Genomic DNA, 22,700 nt, shown 5'->3' with positions numbered 1-22,700 from the left:
CTGTCTATAAAAAGGGACGATAATGGACCTGTGAGCTGCACCGTTTAAGCACACGTCTCGTGTGATTGTTTACAGAGATTGTAATAGACACTCTCCGATTTCATGCTGCCCAAAAGCGGTGAAGCACCTGTCGTTGGAAATGTACACCTGTGTACTTAAGCTTACACTAAAACACGGCATGTTCAGGTTTGTGTTGACATGAAAAGTTTTTTTTGTGTGTGTGATGAACTGCGTTGATGTCTGAAGTCTTAAGCAGTTATAGCTTCCCATTGTGAACATATTGTACTCGAAATAGTCGTTACCTTGGAAATACCTTTGTCATTAACTTATAAGAATATGAAATAGTTTTATTATATATATATATATATATATATATATATATATATATATATATATATATATATATATATATATACAGACAGACAAACAAACAGTAATAAAGCGAAAAAAACCTTACCATATCCAATAGAATAAATCAGAGTCAATTGTACGATTCCAACTATATCATGGGTGTGTGCTTATGATACCAGGTGTTCGCGAAAAGGTGAGCGTATCCTGCCCCACCGCTGAAAAACACATGCAAGGGCAAGTCAATTGTTCACCAGAAAAAAAACCCAAATTAACATATGGGACAAGTCAAAATAGGGAAGCATCGGACATCATTTTTATCACTGATGCGTCAGATTTTGAAATGTCCTCCACATGTCTACCATAAAACTTTTTGAAAGCTTTACTGAGGCCTTAAATGTTATATCCTTGATCAAACAACTTCTGAGCAACAGTCGTATGACGCTCTTTGAAATCGTGGTAGAAAGGGCATGCTCGATTGTATCTCAAATGTAAATGTGAAATGTAAACACCAAAGGTTGGAGCTGCTGGAATACTGGTCGACATGAAGGTAAAGTTGAAAATTCGAAAGTTGAAAAGTTGAAGTCATCCCTCTTGTCATATTGACTTGTGGAGATTGTTTTGACACTCAGAATGTTTATGCATAGATCTAAATATGAAACAGATGAGGTGGTCTCACCGGTGTCCTTTATTTATAGTTCAGGTGGGTAAATCAGTGGAAGGGAATTGGCTATTTGATTGTTATTGAACGATATCTGATCATCGATATGCCTGAAGCTTAAGTTAAACTTCTTGGCAAAATTACCTTGTTTTGACTTTTCCAATCCGAACAGAAATTCTGATTCATATGCATCAAGAAACAGATCCGCACGAAGGGGAGTACCATTGGTGCCCATGGGGATGCCTACCTCGTGCCTAAGTGTCCTACCCCCAAAGTTTACGTGGATGTTATCAATGAGGAAGTCGAGCATTTCACATATTGTTTTCAGATGGCATTTTCTTTCATTTTTCACAAATTGTCCTGAACCTCTGAATATAGATACGGAACTGTATCTGTGTTAACCACGTTTTTGTAACAAAAGCCCCTTGGATCAAGGAATGAAGTTTTTCCTTAACTTTGTCATGTAGGATAGCGGTGTACAAAGTTGAAAAATCAAATGTTTTGACAGAATGGAACTTGTTTTTGAGAATCCACAAAGTATTAATGCCACTCGTCTCAAATACTTTCTGTGAGTACAAAGAAAGTCATTCCCCGATTGTATTAAGGATTATGGCTATTCTTTGCGACAGGGATTTAGTGTTACATTTGCTGGACCCAGCAATATATATCTCATAGTGCGGATGTTTATGGAGCTTTCGAATCCAACGGAGAAAAGGACATGTCTTTAGGTTTTAGAGTCAAGTCAAAAGTTGACAGTACTGATTTAGGGTTTGGGCAGATTTCTTCCTAGGTTAACATACTAACCTTATATGTGGCATTATTTGATATGTCATTTATGCCTTGATATGTCATTTATGCCAAGTTCTTTGATCAAACAATTAATGTAGTGGTGCTTACATATAATGGTTTTGTTATTTGAGGCCTTGTCAGTTGGAACAACTTCAAACTTTTCATGTGAGGCAGCCAGACTTTGGATGACAGCTGTCTGAGACAGAACGGGTCTATTCCAATTCATTTTCCTCTTTTTAAGGTTGTACATTCTACCAATGACAACATCACGCACTGACTTAACCCACGCTGAAAGAAAAACAGGTTTCTCCTCTCTTTTGGCCCATTCTTTTGTCATATTCTTCGACAGTATCCATAATGATTTTAAAGCTGTGATCCCAATTGGTAGGAGGCTGCTCATGTTATTTTGGTCAATATTTGAATAACGGACGAAGGTTGTAATTGTCAACAAGTGAGAAGTCACCAGTGATTATATGACCTATAGATTGAAAGCAGTATGAAGAGTCTTGGCAGCCGCAAATAGTGGAATTTACATCATGATCTGCCATGTCCACGTTCTGCAACACGTTCCTATAATTGAAAAACCTGGATGAAATTGTATTCATATTGGAAAATGAAATTGTTGGTGGATCCTGAAATTTGTGACATTTTGGGAAACAGACCTTTGTCTGAGAATGTTCCGTGGCAAAGAAGTCCAAAATACTTCATGTTTCTCTACAAATGCAGCTAAAATATGGATCGGATGGTAATAATGTGGGTAATCTGAAGGGATACTGGTGGACAAGTCGTCTAAGTCGCCGCAATTCGCTGTGCAGAGTTGCGTCACTCGCCAGAAACCTACGTTCGTAGGTTCGAATCATGGTTTGACCAGATTATGTTTCTTGGTTTGTTAGCACTGGTGCTCTGGAGTTTCACCAAATGGGAAACATCTGAGACCTGCAACACTTTTGGCTGTCCTCCCACATCGAACAGACAAACCATGACATAACTGGAATACTGTTCAAAGCGGCGTTTTACCCAGGTCACTCACTGTAATCTGAGAGCGGCTGCCGTTGATTATGCTATCAGTCATGATTGTCTGGACCAGACTTGATTCCGTACTGACTGTTGTCAGACACATGCAGTCATAATAATAAAAATCGCTGACGAACAACATCCACGCAAACATTTAGTTGGATATTTCCTAATATTACATTCTTGATAAACCTTTCCGTTTCAAGAGGACACGTAAAGTCTGAAATAGGCAACCATTATTAATATCAACGTTCTCAATGAAAATATGAAAATCAAAGTAGTTATTGAAAACTTCCTTTCCTGTCTTACCACGGCTTACACATGCACTTACATATGCCACTTTCAAATTAATTTGTAACGACAAATCCATCTAAGCCAGTCAAGATAGCCACGGACGCAACATACACGAAACTGTCTGTTTCTCTGATCCCTTTCTCCAAATATCATATCAAGAGACGGACCATACTTATGTTATTATGTCTACAGACATGAAAAGAACACGTAGGGCTTGTATCATCTAAAATGACGATGACTTCGCCAGAGCAATTATGGATGGTCGAAGTCAACACCAAAACCAACGGTGATCTAAACCGGACACACGGCCTAAGGAGGTCCAGCAGAAGTAGGTGCAATCCATGTAAGCTCCACACAGTGCCAAGTGTTCACACGCCTCCCAAATCCTCACATGTTGAATTATTTCAGCGGGATTCGCCATCGAGAGAGAAGCCAAGTTGAGTTTTCTCTCCAGTTTGATGGAGACGGGAAACCTGAAAATAATCCTTTCTTTGATATTTAAGAACATGAGTTAATAACATTGTTTATGAGATCAATGAAAAAAGTAAGAATGGATGAGGAGGTTTGTCATTGTTGTTGATTACGGACTAAGCTGAAATGAACATCGTTCAATATCTGTCTTTGTCTCTGTTGAAATGTACACTGTGAGTTATTGTTCTTTGTTATCGGACGACTGTGATCTTTTGTTCATCGTCAACTTAACTGTTGTACATTACGATGTGTAATTGACAGGGATGATGGGGTTCCCTCTGTGATCAGGTCATTGGTAACAAGATAAATGTGTCTTTTTATGTAGTCTTGTAGAATAGAAACATGAAGTTTTGTAAACCTTCGTTGCGTGAGTAAGAGATGCTATTTGATACCGCAGTCATCAATAGGTTTTCTATATCACGTCGGCCTGTAAGTAATCTAGTCCGGACCTGGCAAACCAGTGACTGAAAACATAAGCAACCATCCATGCCATTGGGTTACAATAACAATCTGTCACAGAACCTGACCACACGATCCACCTGCTTCTTGCAACAAGAAATAGAATCCTGGGCACCTGTTCTAACCCATGTCACCAGGAAGGTATGCGTGTAGCTTCTGTCTGTGGTGCAACATTTTAAAGACAACTGGCAGTAACTTCACCTAATTAATGTATCCAGATTTCAACACACATATATCCTTTCATCCATTGTTTTAGCATTCTAACTTATCAATATGTCTTCCTGTATTTATATTTTACAATTAGAAACTATGATAGCTTGATTTAATTGGCCTGAGTTAAAATTGTCTTCTTGACAGCCAAACGTCAGTCTGTCAGTACTCTCTGAATATTATCCTGTGTTATCCTGCGATATGAAAAAAAATAATCAAAGAAGTCCAAACCCTGCTTGAGAAATATTCCCCAATTTTGTTCTGAAAAGAATGTCTTTTTAATAAGAACGAACATTTCAGGGAATATATTTAATATCTGATTCACTCGGAATATACATAATCCCTAAAATGTTCAGGTATTATACATATTCCCTGATTTAACATCAAGTTTTTTAGACATAAATTACTTTTGGGGCTCTTATTTACTTAAACCTGATAAAAAACAAACTATTTAACAAACAATACTACTTAACAAACAAAAGGTCTTGTACATGTTTTTTTTCGGAAATTCTCCTCTTATTCTCTTCCAACTTGACAATGTGAGGTAATACATAATGTCAGCAGTTTAATACCTTGAATTTCGCATGTTCTTGCAGCTTACTAGTTTTGTACTTCATATGCGAACACAGGTTCTTTGATGGCAATGATAACCATGTGTTGTAATAACAATTACTGTAAAATCTTGTCCTTCTTCTTTGCGACTGCATCAAAGGCCGACATGTAAGGTTGGATTAAGGTGAGGATTCTCCTGTATTTTCTTCAGATATAAATCCACTGATACTTGAGAGGAGGGGGTGTCGCATTCATATTGAGTATTTTAATCTCATTTCTATCCTATGTTTTGATTACAGTTAAGACTAATTGTTAAGTTAAGTGAAAGGTCAAATAAATTGGTCTTCTCGATTTTTCTATCAAGTTTGACCATATGTGAGCCTCAAAAGTAATTTCAGGGAATATGTCTAACAAACATGATGTTCAATTATGTATAATATGTATATGTATTATACCTGAAAAATTTAGGGATTATGTATGTTCCCTGAATGAATCAGACATTGAATATATTCCCTGAAAATTTCAGGGAATGGACATTTTCCCTGATTATACATATTTCCTGTAACACACACACACACACACACACACACACACACACACACACACACACACACACACACACACACACACACACACACACACACACACACATACAATTATCACTAGCATTTTGGATGAGCTTAAATTGCATCTTTAAAAAAATGTGATTTGTTTAAAAAAACGGATGAGTGTATAAACCGATACCGGAGCGTTACCATTGATATGTCTCTGTGGGAGTGACACAGAATTATCTTCACAAACCACAACACCTTTACCAGCGAGTCTTGTAACACTGCACACTGCTCAAATAACGGCTCCGATCTCAACCAATTGCAACACATATTAAGACAGATCGCATCTACAACTCAATTAAGTCACATCGTAATTGAGTTTATTGTATGAAATTTGATACATCACGAATCCCATTTTGATGTATCACAACCAACACCAAGCGCAACCACCGATATTTCACTGTGGGAGAGACACAGAATGATCTTTACAAACCACAACACCTTTACCGGCGAGTCTTGTAATCTGAGAATCAATTTCCTTAATCACACGAGACATTGCACAGTTGTCGAACAAACCTGAATCAACGAAACCCCAAGTTACCAACCAATGAACGTATTAACCTTTTCACCCATAAAATGAAAGAATCTCGATTTCTTCAACCTATCCATCTCGACCATTTTCATAAGCCTTACCCAGCCAGTTCCTGCCATCGACTGAGGATCATACATCGATGCTAACCACATTTATATTCTTCGCATGCAGTGGCTGTGCACAGTCCTGGTAACACCAGGCCAATTTAATGATACTCCGGGAGCACTGGCACTTGTCAAACTGATTTTCCTGGCACTCTGGATTAGGTCGGGAGAGTAAGTGTGCGTCAGTTAGAGGCGGTTACCAATTGCTGTGTCAATTGGCTTAGGAGATAAATGTTAAGTGACCTTTGTGTAATAAGATTATGAAGCTTGTGTCTGTGGAAGGGGTGTTGTATTAATCCTCCACACTTTCAGCTGGGGCCTGTTATTTATGCAACTAAATCTGATGAAGCATTGCACTGGGTCAGTTTGTTTGTCATTAGTGTTTAGATGTTCTTTAATTAAATAATACTGTTCGCACTGCAAATGGGCATCTTTCATGTAACCTATTTAATCTCTATATATAGTGATCTCACTAAATTCTTTGACGGACACGTAGTCTTTTTTTCTAGTGTACCACTAGCTAATATTCATAAAGATGTTGAAGATTGCCCCTTAGGATTTAAGTGTCCCCCAAGAAGAGAACTTATTAATAAACAAAACTTAGTTTTCTTGAAGTTCTGTCCATGTAGTATGTTCACATGTTCACCATTTCCATGTGCTTGTTCAGTTATTGTCGGAGAGTATTTTACATGGTAACTAGACACTGGTTTCCTGTGCAGAACAAGAACTCCAATGTGATGCATCTAGGTCAAGTGTTTTCGTGAGGTCTTCCAGTTTTTGGGTATCGCTCTTTGGCTTTCTTTAACGGATGTTTCATGAGGAGTCATAGTTGCACATACACGTTTGTTTTAAATAAATGAAACAGTGCAACACACTTTTCACACTGTATCACTGGACAATTGACTACATGACTAACGCACATATGCATCTTAACCATCATTATAGAAAACTTCAAAGTAACAGTTCCAGAAGGACAATCAAGCAGCGTCCGTTACAAAAACAGTTAACTTATTACAGCCACTGTAGATCTGTTGATAGCATTGGTCAAATATCGGATTTCGTTACTGAAACCGTATTGGAATTTCGTGTGAACGTCGAGAAAAACTTTAATGCACATTTTGGAGAATAACTAATTCATCAAAATAAGCCCCGAATACCAATTTAATGTGTTCCAGTACCATTACATACATATACATGCCAGTGAATGTGTTACCTGGTGCATGTGTACAGGGGATAATTGCATACGAGTGTTGAACTGGATGAAATCCTACTCAAGGACCAATGAATGTCGATTGTCTGCTGAATGGCCGATTATCTGAAACGACAATCACAGTTACTAGTAACTTTTCTGGATATTGTCAAGAAGACATTGTAAGTATTTAAACATTTTTTCGCAAGTGGATGTGTAAAAATATACAAATAGATGCAATAATACTGTTCCATATAATATCCGGAATTCTCACATTTATGTTGAATCGAATGATTGGGATATTTGATGGTTTCCTTCTTTTTTTTTTGTCTTTTAACGCTGCACTCAGCAATATTCCAGTTGAATGATGGTGGTCTCTTAATAACCGAGTCTGAACCAGACAATCCAACGGCGTTTTTTTCATTCATAAACACATGATTCTGATAAAGTCCAAATCGTACATTTTTTAAATTTTGCTTTTAACCGAGATTTGTTGGGAATATGGAAAAGGCTTTTGTCGCTTCACTTTATATAAACTGTGATGCTTAACAAACAAACAACCCAGTTCCCGTAATGTTTTGGCCATCTTACCCCAAACATTGATATTTGATCCAGGTAGGTACATGGGGCCAGGTTGGGCCTGAAAACTTGAGAGTGCTTCATGCTTGTGATACTCGCAGAATACAGATCCAGGTAAAGTTATTCTGCTACATCTTTGCCAGGTCCACATGACTTTAACTGAAGCATGCATTCAATAAATAAGTACATCAATTGTCGTTTACATTCTAAATTTCATACCAAAACACTTTGTTAATGCAGTGCTTGTCACATACAGCATCAAAAGAAGTGGTTAACTTACCACTGCTTCATAACGTGCGGTCGGATGGCCTAGTGGTTAAAGCGTTTGTTGGTCACGCTGAAGACCGTTCGATTCCCCCACATAGGGTACAATATACGAAGCCCATTTACCGTGTCCCTCGTCGTGATATTGCTGGAATATTGCTAGAATATTGCTAAAAGAGGCGTAAAGCTGTATTCGCTTCTTCACAACGCCGTAACAAGTAGGGCATGTGCGTGAACAGATAAACTTTGTCATTTCGACATGTCTGTTTAAAGGAACAATGTGTTCATTTTTTTTCATTAAGCCTGGTTTAAACGATTAATATTTTTTTAATATAAGAAATCTTCTTCGATACATTTATGTTGGTGCTGATTAACATATGTATAAACAGTGCAAATCACTGGAGACATGAAAAGGTTTTTTTGTTTGATGAACTGCATTGATGTCAGTTAAGCAGTTATATCTTCCAATTATGAACATGTTTTACTCGTGAAAGTCGTTACCTTAGAAATACATTTGTCATTAACTTATAAGAATATGATTTAGCTTTAATTTCACGAACGTCCACGTTAGGATTGATATTCATTTGAAATAAATAGATTATCAGAAGCAGGGACGTCAAAACCTCCGAGTGGAAGCTTATTTAAAATAATTTCCATCTTCTTTTTTCGTGCTCAATGTAATCTGTTTCGGTGGATGATCGAGACTGGTTATTTTCTGGCGTTAATGTGTTATATTTATTCTATTGGCCTTACCTCTCTTGTCATTATGAACGCGTATTGCAAATACCTGAACACCATATTCTACAATCAGCGAATAAGTAATCATTGAACATGAGTGAGTGAGTGAGTGAGTTGGGTTTAACGCCGCTTTTAACAGTATTCCAGTTATATCGCGGCGTGTCAGCTTAATGTGGGAGGAAAGCCCGAAGTGATGCAGGTCTCAGACGTTTACCACTTCGGTGAAACCCACGAGCACGGGTATGGTGCTGACAAACCTAGAAACATAATCGGGGCGAACCGGGATTCGAGCCCACAATCATAGGTTTCTGGCATGCCCAAGGGACGCAACTCTGCACAGCGAATCGCGGCGCCTTAGACGACTGGGCCACCCGTGCCCCCTCATTGAACATGAGATAAAATATATCCTAAATGATTGATGACACATAATTAGGTTTAAATGTGATTCTCTTTAACCCGAAATGCAAGCAAACACTATAGAGCTAAGAGAAAAAAGAAAAGAAAAAACGGAGTGAATAAGTAACTTCCATACAACCGCTTCTCGAAAAAGGTGAGGTGAAATGGGGTTTAACGTCGCGTCCAAGATTATTGCACTTATATAGCGACGTGCATGCACGTGTGTGTGTGTGGCTGCTTGTACTAGTCCGGTCCGATGCCGATTTATAGTGCTAGCTCACTGAGATACCCTGCCGCAGTTTAACATGAATACCCCACTCAGACACAGTATACTGACTCCGAGCCGACCAGTCCTTGTTTTAGCCCCTTAATGCCGAGCGCCAGACAGGGTAACAACAAATACCATCTTTTAACGTCTTTTGGTATGACGCGGCCGGGGATCGAACCCCGGACCTTTCGCTCTCCGGGCGGACGCTCTAACACTAGACCACGGAGGCGGTCGCTTCTCGAAAAAAACGTGCTTAGTGTACAGCCATATATACCATGAAGCTTCCGTGGAAAAGAAGTCCCAAGTACTTCACGCTAGGGTGGTAATAATGTGATGCCTTAAGTTTGCTGAATGCGGGGACACAGGTGGCCCAGTCGTCAAAGGCGCCGCAATTGGCTGTGCGGATTTGCGTCCCTTGGACACACGCAAGAAATCTATGGTTACGGTTTCGTATCACAGTTCGACCTGATTATGTTTCTAGTTTTTTTAGCACCAATGCTTGAGAGTTTCACCAAAGTGGTAAACATCCGAGACCTGCATCACTTTTGGCTGTCAACCCAAATCGAACAGACACACTATGATATAACTGGAATACTGTTCAAAGCGGCGTTTTACCAAAGTCACTCACTGTAATCTGAGAGCGGCTGTCGTTGATTATGCTATCAGTCATGATTGTCTGGACCAGACTTGATTCCGTACTGACTGTTGTCAGATAATGCAGTCATAATAATGAAAATCGCTGACAAACAACATCCACGCAAACATTTAGTTGGATATTTCCTAATATTACATTCTTGATAAACCTTCCGTTTCAAGAGGACACGTAAAGTCTGAAATAGGCAACCAATATTAATAACAACGTTCTCAATGAAAATATGAAAATCAAAGTAGTAATTGAAAACTCCCTTTCGAGTCTTATCACAGCTTACACATGCAGCGAAAATGTCACTTTCTAATTAATTCGCAACGACAAAGTTAATATCCAAAGTCCACGAGTTATTTTTCTCGTTTACACGTAATCCATCTGAGCCAGTCAAGATAGCCACGGACGCAACATACACGAAACTGTCTGTTTCTCTGATCCCTTTCTCCAAATATCATATCAAGAGACAGACCATACTTATGTTATTATGTCTACAGACATGAAAAGAACACGTAGGGCTTGTATCATCTGAAATGACGATGACTTCGCCAGAGCAATTATGCTTGGTCGAAGTCAACACCAAAACCCACGGTGATCTAAACCGGACACACGGCCTAACGAGGTCTAGCAGAAGTAGGTGCAATCCTTGTAAGCTGCGTACAGTGCCAAGTGTTCACACGCCTCCCAACTCCTCACATGTTGCAATTATTTCAGCGGGATTCGCCATCGAGAGCGACGCCAATTGGAGCTTTCTCTGCAGTTTGATGGAGCCGGAAAACCTGAAAATAATCCTTTCTTTGATTGTAAAGAACATGAGTTAATAACATTGTTTGTGAGAACAATGAAAAGAGTAAGAATGGATGATGAGTCCCGTGATGTGTTTTTCATTGTTGTTGATTACGGACTAAGCTGAAATGAACATCGTTCAATATCTGTCTTTGTCTTTGTAGAAATGTACACTGTGAGTTATTGTTCTTTTTCATCGGAGGACTGTGCTCTTTTGGTGATCAACAACTTAAATGTTGTACATTACGATGTGTAATTGACAGGGAGGATGCTTTCAAAGGACGAACAATGGGGTTCCGTCTGTGATCAGGTCATTAGTAACAAGATAAATGTGTCTTTTTATGTAGTCTTGTAGAATAGAAACATGAGGTTTTGTAAACCTTCGTTGCGTGAGTGAGAGATGCTATTTGATACCGCAGTCACCAATAGGTTTTCTATATCACGTCGGCCTGTAAGTAATCTAGTCCGGACCTGGCAAACCAGTGACTGAAAACATAAGCATCCATCCATGCCATTGGGTTACAATAGCAATCTGTCACAGAGCCTGACCACACGATCCACCTGCTTCTTACAACAAGTATCCTGGGTACCTATTCTAACCCATGTCACCAGGAAGGTATACATGTTCCTTCTGTCGGTGTTCTGAAAAACTGTCTTTTTAATAAGAACGAACACACACACACACACACACACACACACACACACACACACACACACACACACACACACACACACAGAATTCTTCCAGCCTTGATGGCATCCTTTTACGGAAGTTTCGTGATGAGTAATCTTTACACATACATGCTTGTTTTCAATATATGAACACTTTTCACACTGTATCACTTGTCATTTGACGACAGGATCCATGCACATTTGCATCGTAACTAGCATATAAGAAAAAAGGGATCAGGTAGGCCAAAGAAAGTGAATTAGTGTTAGAAGGCGAATTGTTTTATTGGCGTCTAAAACAGAGGATGAGCCTAGAAAATATTAGGCATGAAAAGATTAATGTAAGAACAGTTCATGTTTCTTAAGCGACAAGAGCACATTTGCATGCTATGGATCGACAGAAGGCACGAAGAATACCATCACCTCTCCGAAAACCTGAACAGCAGCATGAACGACGTTTGACCTGGTGTTTGGAGCATAGATATTTCAACACGGCCAAAGTGATGTTTTCAGATGAAAGTTTAGTGTGGCTACATCCAAACTGCATAAAATGTGGACAAAAGGTACCGAAAAACGGATTTACCAGCGTCCAAAATACATACCTAAATTACATGTGTGGGGTGGGGTGTCTGTGTTGGGTACAATGTGCCATTACCTGTATTTAATGGTAACATGACTAACGCAGGCCTTTGAAAGGCATTTAGAAGTGATTCACATTAGGAAGAGAATATATGGATGTCAACTTTTTTTATTATGAGGAACACAATGATGAATGATTCACCTGATGAAGGACTAAGCATATACTCCGAAACGTTGTGTTCCTCATAATAAAGAAGTTGACAGTCATCCATATATTCTCTTCCTTGTGACTAACGCAGTGTACATTGATATTCTACAGTGACATCTCCAAACAGCACAAGTTCGTATGGTAACGGGTGGGTATTCCAGCAAGACAACGATCTATAACATAGAGCGAAGTATTCTAAGGTATTGTTAAACAAGCCGAATGTTGCACTCTTGGAGGCGCCGCGATTCGCTGTGCCGAGTTGTGTCCCTTGGGCACGCGAGAAACCTTTGACTGTGGATTCGAATCCCGGTTCCCCCTGATTATGTTTCTAGGTTTGTCAGCCCAATACCCGTGCTCATGGGTTTCACCGAAGTGGTGAACGTCTGAGGCCTGCATCACTTCGGGCTTTCCTCCCACATTAAGCTGACACGTCGTGATAGAACTGGAATACTGTTAAAAGCGGTGTTAAACCCAACTCACTCACACACTTCACTCCTGGAATGGCCCGGCTACAGTCCGAACCTGAACCCAATTGATCATATTTGGGGAATCATGAAGGACAATATCAATCAAAACAATCTAAAAAATATATGTGATATGAAAACAGAGGTAGTGAAATATTGGGACAGTATGGTCAAAGAGGTGTCTGTACAGTTTGCTGTTTTGTAGCTTTGGGTAAGCTGTGTTTGTTGGACAAACTAATCTAGTGGTCTATGACTTTATAAATCTATAATTTACCATTTCTGGTCAAACTATATATAACAATAACACCGTATTTAAACCATACCATTTTGATTTTTACCGTGTCATTGGCTCTCTGTCACATGCACAAGGAATGGTTGGTGGTGATAACGATGGGGATATCAATAAATATCTGGATAGAAAGGGCTCTGGCCCACGTACATTTGATTACTGATATAACATATCGAATTAGTCACAGGAATGAAGATCTAAGATCGACAACCTCTTTAACATTATTTGCTATGTTCTTAGGGAAGATAACATCAGAAGACTGTGGGAAGGTGACGGGGTGACAATTGTCTTACATGTGTTTATGACGGGTGCCACTGGTGGAGCAGGATATGTCACCATTTCGTGAACATCTAGCATCATCACTATTTGATTGTGATTCTTGAACACCCAACCGATGATAAAATCGGAATCTTACAATGGACACCGCTTTTAGGAGAGATATCTTAGGATTATGGAAATGTGGTTTGTCGCTTTTATTCCTTATCAAACTTATTATAAACACCTTTAATTTCTGATGAAATCTATAGTTTTAAATTACCTTTCAGATTATAAGAGACAGACGAAAAAACAGGTGGAATTACTGTCATCGGATGCGGTGCGGTAAGTGGTTGTTTTCTTCCATGTTACTTTGACTTACAGTGGTACCTTAGCGGCCTGTGTTTCGTGGTGATATCTCCCATTTGTCTTGTCCCTGTCTTCAATTCTGTGTATGGAGAACTGCCTCCGCTAATCCCATCTATGGTTGTGTTACCACGAATCTGGGTATATATTTCCCCCGTGTCCCAAGGCAACAACTGTCCATACCAAATTGATGAAATTTATGTTCCAGGATGTCAAATGCTGGAAATTCACTTACACAAATTGGCTCGATTGATACGCGACGCCCCAACCGTTACTATCTATTCCACACACCACACTCTATTCCGTAGTTCGTTGCTTTTCCAATCTGGCATTTACAATTCCCCACACGAGATCTCGCGAGCAACCAAGAGACCTGGAGAGGTTTGGTAATGTGTGTGAGATTTCTAAGCAATCAAGGAGATTTGTTCCATTACCTGAACTAGATGTTCATTGAATATTTGAGAATGTACAAAATGGGGGTAAATAATTGCAACATGGGATGAATTCAGAATACACCGTGGCGTGTAAAAGTATGACACATTGTCAGGGTTAGAGTTTAATACAAATGTAAGTTATGTTACACAGTATTTCCCGTTCACATTTTAAGCATTTCAAGCTGTCCACGAAGGGTAGCTTTTAATGCTAAATATACAATTGATATGATTCGGGAAATTTGATTGCAGCAACCTCATGATGGCATTTTGAAATGATAATTTCTTATGCGTCAAGTATAAGCAGCATCTACGGTCTTGTCTGCTTTAATTTTACGCATGTGTTCACTTTATGAGATACGTGTAATTCAATAGACATGTGACGATCAAGGCATCTGTTCGAAAATGAGTATGTTTTGCTAAAATGCCACCAGCTTCTCTTTGATCTTACTTGATAAGATTGTTCATAATTTTTGTTTTGCATATTTAATGTTTAATTATTATTTTGTGAATTACATTTTTAAATTAGATCTACTAAAAACACATTAACGGAGGCATTTTCATCACAAATGATTTGCTAATGGGAGCGTTTGACATATTAATCAATTTTTCCATTTCCCCAGTAAAGGTCAGATATAAGTACATTGTAGATGATTTATGTCGTCACGCCATTTTACACTTGAACTAAATACGCATCTTGTCAGAACCACAATGTCGATTCAGGTAGAATATCGCAGGATCCCTAACTTTTGATGCAAACAATAATATTATATCAAATGTCAATATCCCATACAATATACGATGCTTGGAACCATCAATAGCATTAAGCAATTAAAACATGATCCATGTACACATGTACATTGCAATCAATAGCATCTTAGTGACGGGGCTTGAAATTAACTTCGACTGAGATATTGTAATGCATCGATAGAACGGAACGTTAAGGCTTAAAGACTTGTTTGTTGCTTTCAACATTCTGCTCTTTTAACCTTTTCCATGTTGTGCCGTTTTTGTAGCAACTCACTGAAAAACACAACACCAGAATCAGAATTAAAGGTGCCATTAAAAGACCAGGAAGTGAGTAATCGTAGCATTGAACACATTCTACATGAAACGGGATGACTATAAGTTACATTTAGCTTTTACAAGATATTGGCGAAATTTAAAGTTGCGGACACACGCATAAAGCTTGGAATAACTGGTGATTGTTTCACTGTTATGTGTTTATCCTCTTCATTATCAGAGTCTAAATGGTGCCCATTGATACCGAGCGTGACATTAATTTTTCGAAAGTGCTGAAATGCATGGCTTATTGATTTAAGATCAGGTTAAATTTATGCAGGGGTGTTCTAATGTGTTTTCCTGTTTCTGGGTCTCTCATGGGGAAGACTGTAGGGTTACCACACACAACTTGCACATACTCTAATTGTCAATAACGCCTTCTTGATGTGACATGTTCCAAATCCAATCAATTCTGGTGAAATCTTGCCCAACCACCGTGGCATATTTGACATCGACTTAAGAGAAGAGTAATCAACGGATTAGCCGCTGGTTCCCGAATAACATGTCATAATGGATAAAAGAGTTCCAGGAATCGAAGGAACGCCAACACAACCGAAAAGCAAAGCTCCCAATACGACATTCTTGTTTTCTGTTGATTGATTTTCGGAATGTGCTTCCAACAAGACAGCGATTGTTGTATATGTCGTCCTAGCAATTCCGTTGTGGATGCTGACGCCCCAGTGACCGGTTAAAAAGGAAAATGCCTAATGGAGCCTCCTCATCTCTTCATCATCTTGAGACATTTATTTCATTTATGTTCTGACAACAATGAAAGAGAAAGTATTGCCGTGGGTAAAATTGTCATTAAACGTCTTCGAATACTGCTATATTATAATGTACTGTGTTCTTAGTTCCGGAGAATCTTTCTTCGGAAAAAGTAAATAACGTCTTTGTTTTCAAACACCTGAGGCATTATTCAGCATTGAATATGTAGCTTACTTAAAGCTTAAGAGCATATGAGCATCTATTACCTTGTATGTTTTTCCTTGTGCGACAGGGAACAAATGTAAACAACACGTTGTGCCTATTTGATTTTTGAAATACTTGTGATGAGCAAAGAGCATTGGACAATTATTTTCATGGCACTGCCAATGGATGAAGTCAACCAACTTATAACGTTAAAAGCAAAACGAGTTAAAGATTGGTGAAGATCACGCTAACATTGTCTGTTCGTCAAACTAATCCAAATAAAGAAATTTTAAATTTCATGACAGTAGACATTCTTGAAATATATGTCATTATGTCAAGTCTTCAGGTAACGGATAATTAACCTTTACATATCACTTAAAATGTAATTCCAAGTTAAGAATAAAGAACTTCGAAACATTTTATGTTACATGGTATTGATTACCATGTCTTCGAGTGTACAGATGGACAATGAAAGCGATTAAACTTTCCAAGAAATGATTCACTTGAGAAAACAACACTTTATTTTACTAAAACAATGTTTGTGCTTGCATTCAATGAGGGACTCGTTAACTGATTGTGATTGTGTTGTATCAAATGCCAGTTGACTTGATTTGAAAGAAATATAGATTACGTAAAAATATATAGAAATGACTTAAAGTTATTTACTCGCATGTGTTCTAGATATATATCCCTCGATGAAATGCCAATAAAATGAGTCTTGGGTAAAAGTTCTTTTTGTTGATTATTTAAATTACTAAAGGCTAAAGGAACATGTACATCACAAATGAAATGTCACGCAGTGACAAGTTAATGGCACTATAGTGCGTGGATTAAAAAACACTTTGTGTTAATGTACAGAGTGAAATAACACGCGAGTGTGCTGTGTTGTAGGAGAGGATGTCTGTACCCATTCATCTATGGTGACTGAAGCATTATATGGTTATGCGAAGAAGTGTCCTGCTATTTCTGAGAAGGATCCTGTTGTTCTCTTCTCCTGATCGATCGACACTTGCAATCAAATTACATATGAAGGCACAAGTTGTAATCAACAAGAAATGGCCATTCCTCAACCACTGCCCAATTATATAGTTTATCTGGACACATCCTCTCGCCAATCCCCCTGGACAATCTGACATGTCTTCTTAGCGTCCCTGTAATATTGCTTGACCTCGAATTGTGGTCAATTATCCATATTTGCTCTGGACAAACACTCTAGGGACATGTATAAGGTTCTGCATAAAGCCACGTGTTGTATAATGGACGGAGGGTTGAGAAATAATCGCTCTTGTAGTATTCTTAAAGGGAACTCCAGAATGGGATATAACACGAAGCAGAGTCTATACGAATGTGCATACATGCAGAAAATATTATATTTCACTTTTAGCAATATTCCATCTTTACTTTCAACAATATTCCTGAGTACTGCTGTTAGGCGTCAGGCGACAAACGAACACTGATTTTTTAAAATGAAAATTGTTTGAGTGGCGAATGCCTCCGGTAGGGCAGGACCTGCTTACCCTTTTCACGATCACCTGGCGTCATCACGTGCACTGATCCCATAATATAATTTTCATCACTTTTTGGCCTTTTACGCCTTGTTGAATCTGTTTCGGCTGACTGGTTATTCTCTGGTGCTGACGTTTAATCTTATGAATGGGCTTTAGTGTACTGATTGGTGTGATTCTTTTCTTTATTTTGGGGACCACCTCCGTGGTCTAGTGGTAGAGCGTCCGACCGGAGAGCGGAAGGTCCGGAGTTCGATCCCCGGCCGCGTCATACCAAAAGACGTTCCCCTGTCTGGCGCTCGGCATTAAGGGGCTAAAACAAGGACTGGTCGGCTCGGAGTCAGTATACTGTGTCTAAGTGGGGTATTCATGTTAAACTGCGGCATGGTATCTCAGTGAGCTAGCACTATAAATCGGCATCAGTCCGGACTGGTACAAGCAGCCACACAAACACACTCACGTACATGCACGTCGCTATATAAGTGCAATAATCTTGGACGCGACGTTAAACCCCATTTCACCTCACCTTTATTTTGGGAAAATGTTTTGATGATGCATCGGCACGTGCATTCGTTTCGTGTTGGTGACATACCTTTACGTTTGGGATTGTTATCGTAATAAGTTGTTATCCTCAACTGATTTGAGAACAATCACTACCCATCTGGACTTTGAAACTGTTTCTATGGTCAAATGAATAGTGCACGGGACCTTCAACCATGAGGGGGCACGGGTGGCCCAGTCGTCTAAGGCGCCGCGATTCGCTGTGCAGAGTTGCGTCCCTTGGGCATGCCAGAAACCTATGATTGTGTGTTCGAATCCCGGTTAACTCCGATTATGATTCTAGGTTTGTCAGCTTCATACCCGTGCTCGTGGGTTTCACCGAAGTGGTAAACGTCTGAGACCTGCATCACTTCGGGCTTTCCTCCCACATTAAGCTGACACACCGTGATATAACTAGAATACTGTTAAAAACGGCGTAAAACCCGACTCACTCACTCACTCACCCTTCAACCATGACATCTTTCCTGGGAGTGTTGGGTAAAATCGTCTTTACAACGAACACTTTTTGTTTGTTTGTTGTTTTGGGGCGGTCGGGTAGCCTAGTGGTTAAAGTGTTCGCTTGTCACGCCGTAGACCGGGTACGATTCCAGACATGGGTACAATATGTGAAGCCCATTTCTGATGTCCCCCGCCGTGATATTGCTGGAATATTGCTAAAAGCGGCGTAAAACCATACTCACTCACTCACTCTTATCGTCGGTGTATAAAACTCCACTGAAGAAATAAAGACATACCTTTTCTAAAATATTCCTAAAAGCGGCATAAAACCATAATCACCCATTCACTCACTCATGTTTGTTGTTTGTGTGAATTTAGCGCGACCGTCTTGCATGATGTCATGTTTATGTTGTGTCTTGGTGTAATCATGCATTACCTGCTACACCCACGGCAACTGCGACACCAAGGACAACTGCTACATCCACGACGTTTGCTTCACCAACTACAACACCCACGGCAACTCCAAAGTTTCTTCTGGACTGTTTTGTTTAAAGAATTAAACAATCCTATGAACTTTAGCATAATTGGTTCGTTCCTACATTTACATGGGATATACAATTTACGAGCATCGGTAAAATATGGACATTTAAAAATAGAATGGTATTCACCACCAACACCTTTCATTTCACATATTTTACAAATTCGATCACTTGTTGGAGTGTTATTTCAGGTGTGACAAATCAGGTTAAGTTCAACAACGTTGGTCGCGGAGCAGTCCAGCCAAACACTGAAACCGTGTATCACATTCGGTGTCTCCTTTGGCGAGTGACATTGTTCGAAATATGCTTCTTGTTCATACAGCAGTGAATAGGTACCCGGTAGGCCTGCTAACTCCCGCACAGGCAGTTGGGTCCGTTGTAAACCCCGGTTCTCCCCCAATGTCAGTCTACAGATTGGGAGGTACCTAACCTAAGGCACCGAGAACAATGGGGAGACGGACAACTTGGTACTTGGGATGCAAGCGTGACATTTCGAAAGCGATGTCCGCATATCTGCCACGTTTTCCCTGAATCTTGTCAATTGCATTAGTGTCAAAAAGGGACAGAAAATTCAATGAAATTAAGGATTTCATCGGATTTATCAAAAAGGACAAGATCAGGTTTGTTGGCCTGAGGCGTTGTACGGGCTTATTCCAAAGAATTTTGTATTTGTCATTTTCCATGACGCCCTCTACCTATTCTGGTTCGTAGCATGGATGGACCTCTGTGCTCAAACCACAAGCATGGCGAAGACTGTAATAAAATTATCGAGCCACGCCATCATTCCGTTCAATATACTGTGTTTATGCCAAAGCTGGGCATACTCTGACAATGAGTTGGACAGTCTCATTAAATTAGTAGTAGAAGTAGTAGTAGTAGTAGTAGTAGTAGTAGTAGTTGTTGTAGGAAATGTTAGTTCGAACGATGTCACAGGAACGGCATGGGAATTATGGGGTATGAGGTTTTATCCAACGAGTACATATGTGACGGTTAAAAAATATTATCCCGTTGTTATTGTATCTTGGCTTTCTTGCACTCTTGAAATAACGCCGACAGTGCTGTACGATAGACATGTAATGTCAGGGTATCAACCGTAATCGTGTCGTCGGATACTTCCTTTGAAGTAATTTTTTAACTTCAAAGTAACCCTTTTGCCTTGAGTAATCTCCGAGTTGAAGGGAAACACGAAGTGGTGAGTGAGCTGGATTTAACGCCGCTTTGAAAAGTGTTTCATCTACACCACGACGTGTCAGAAGAAAGCCCAAAGTGATGTAGGTCGTGGACTTTAACCACTTTGGTGAAACCGCAGTCTGTACTAACGAATCAAGGGTCATAATCTGGGCAATGCTAGTACAAAATGTCATATCAAGACGTGTCAACTTTCTTAATCAGTTACACCTGGATCCTAACTACAAAGAAGGGAGGCAACTACGCACACTGTGCGTCCAAGTGAATGAATGAGGAACATTTTATGCCGCTTTTAGCAATATTCCAACACTATCACGGCAAAGGACATCGTAAATGGACTTTAAACATTGTACCTATTTTTTTTAATCGAATGATTTAACCAACAGGATACCACAACCTCCCCTAGTTTTTAGACCCGTGAAGATTCCGGGGGTAGAATAGGTTTTCAGCAACCCATGCTTGTCGTAAAAGGCGACTAACGGGATCGGGTGGTCAGGCTCGCTGACTTGGTTGATGCATGTCATCGATCCAAATTGGGTGGATCGATGCTCATGATATCAATCACTGGATTGTCTGGTCCAGACTCGATTATTTACCGACCGCCGTCATATAGCTGGAATATTGCTGAGTGCGGCGTTAAACAACAAACCAACCAACCAACCTCCCCTAGCTTTTAGCTTAACGGGAAAAGAAAATGGATACACATATGTCCGGTCACACTTTACAGTAAAAAGCTTGGCAAAAGAATGTATACGCACGTGTCTGATGTTGTCTGAAATGTTAAACAAACAAGAAATGGTTATTCGACGGTGATGTACGCATATCATACGGACGTCATGGTTATGGTTTGGACCTTACGTTTGCAGTGTTTCGGTGTTTTCAGCCTAGTAACATTCTGATGACGTTTAAATTCATTGGTCAAATGCAATTTCCAAGTGTATACTGAGGTGTATGTGCCTCTAATTGAGTGAGTGAGTGAGTGAGTATGGTTTTACGCCGCTTTTAGAAATATCACGGCGGGGGACACCAGAAATGGGCTTCACACATTGTACCCATGTCGGGAATCGAACCCGGGTCTTCGGCGTGACGAGCGAACGCTTTAACCACTAGGCTACCCGATAGCCCCGCCTCTAATTGAAATAGCAACACTTTTGTTAATATGTATAACATGACATAATATTATATTAGTTTTTGTGTGACATATTTCTTTTCGTTCAACACGGATTCTCTCTTTTTCGTCTCTTTATTTTTTTAATTCACATCTAAAACGCGTATTTTATTGACCACATATGTTTGAATGTCGTTTTTCTTGCATCCGTAATTCATAATTTTCAAGTCCACATTCAATATCTTTTCACGAAAATCAAGTTCAGGTATTGATTCCTCACTTGAACAGCAATACTATGCAGTAAGTACATTGTATGATATGATGTTCTCATAAAAACGACAGTTTCTCGAAGCACCAACTGCTGTGCGAAGTATGTGTGTCTGTAGTTTGACAAGTTAATCTGAAAAAATAATTGTGTGATTTGGTTAGAGGGTCTTATTGCTATTTTGAATGTCTTATAAAAGTTGATGTGGTAGCATTTTTTCAACTTTTAGGGCTATGTATATTAGTTTTATGTCATAAAAATAGATGGGCCAAAACCATTCCCATAATCATTAGAAATGTCTAGAGTCCATCGTAAGATTCTGAATAGATCATCGGCGACTAACGGGATCGGGTGGTCAGGCTCGCTGGGTTTGGTTGATGCATGTCATCGTATCCCAGTTGCGAAAAGATTTACTGAACTGCTGGAAAATTACCAGACTTATAGGGGAAGTTAGTTATTGGAAAGTTGAAGACATCCCTTTTGCAATGCAATCATGTGGGGAGGGTTTTGTCACTGAATCTTTATACACAGATCTAAATATGAAACAGATGAGTCGATTTGATTGGTCTCTTCCATTTTTAGTTCAGTCGGGTACATCGGTGGAAGGAATTGGCATTTTCACCGTTATTAAATGATATCAGGTCATCGATATACCTGAAGCTGAAGTTAGACTTTTTGGTCAGATTAATTGCTTCTCCTTTCCCAAACCGAGCAAAAGTCCCGATCCTTATGCATGAAAAAACATATCAGCAAGAAAGGGAGCATAATTGGAGCCAATGGGATGTCTACTTCTTACATGGGTGTCTTAATCCAATTGCCACGTAGATGTTATCAATGAAGAATGTGAGTGTAAGGAAATCCTTCTTTGATAATGTTAAAGGACAGGTCTTTGAGGCAGGGATATGGTGGTACATTTGCTTTATCAAACAATATATCAACAAGTCCAGCTCAAGGAT

The 22,700-nt window shown here is 39.5% G+C and overlaps 1 protein-coding gene across 2 annotated transcripts in view; it reads left to right on the top strand.

The window, feature by feature from the left end:
- LOC124135588 (atrial natriuretic peptide receptor 1-like) overlaps positions 1 to 22,700 on the top strand; it is a 654,598-nt gene that overhangs the window by 172,901 nt on the left and 458,997 nt on the right. For both annotated transcript variants that reach the window (XM_046500976.2, XM_046500985.2), the window contains exon 2: positions 13,663 to 13,717. The gene's annotated coding sequence lies outside the window, so the exon portion shown is untranslated. The remainder of the gene's footprint in view (positions 1 to 13,662; positions 13,718 to 22,700) is intronic.

The sequence above is a fragment of the Haliotis rufescens genome, unplaced genomic scaffold (genome assembly GCF_023055435.1).
Source record: "Haliotis rufescens isolate VD_foot unplaced genomic scaffold, xgHalRufe1.0.p SCAF_70, whole genome shotgun sequence".
Classification (NCBI taxonomy): domain Eukaryota; kingdom Metazoa; phylum Mollusca; class Gastropoda; order Lepetellida; family Haliotidae; genus Haliotis; species Haliotis rufescens.
This window is presented reverse-complemented; position numbering and strand designations above follow the sequence as displayed.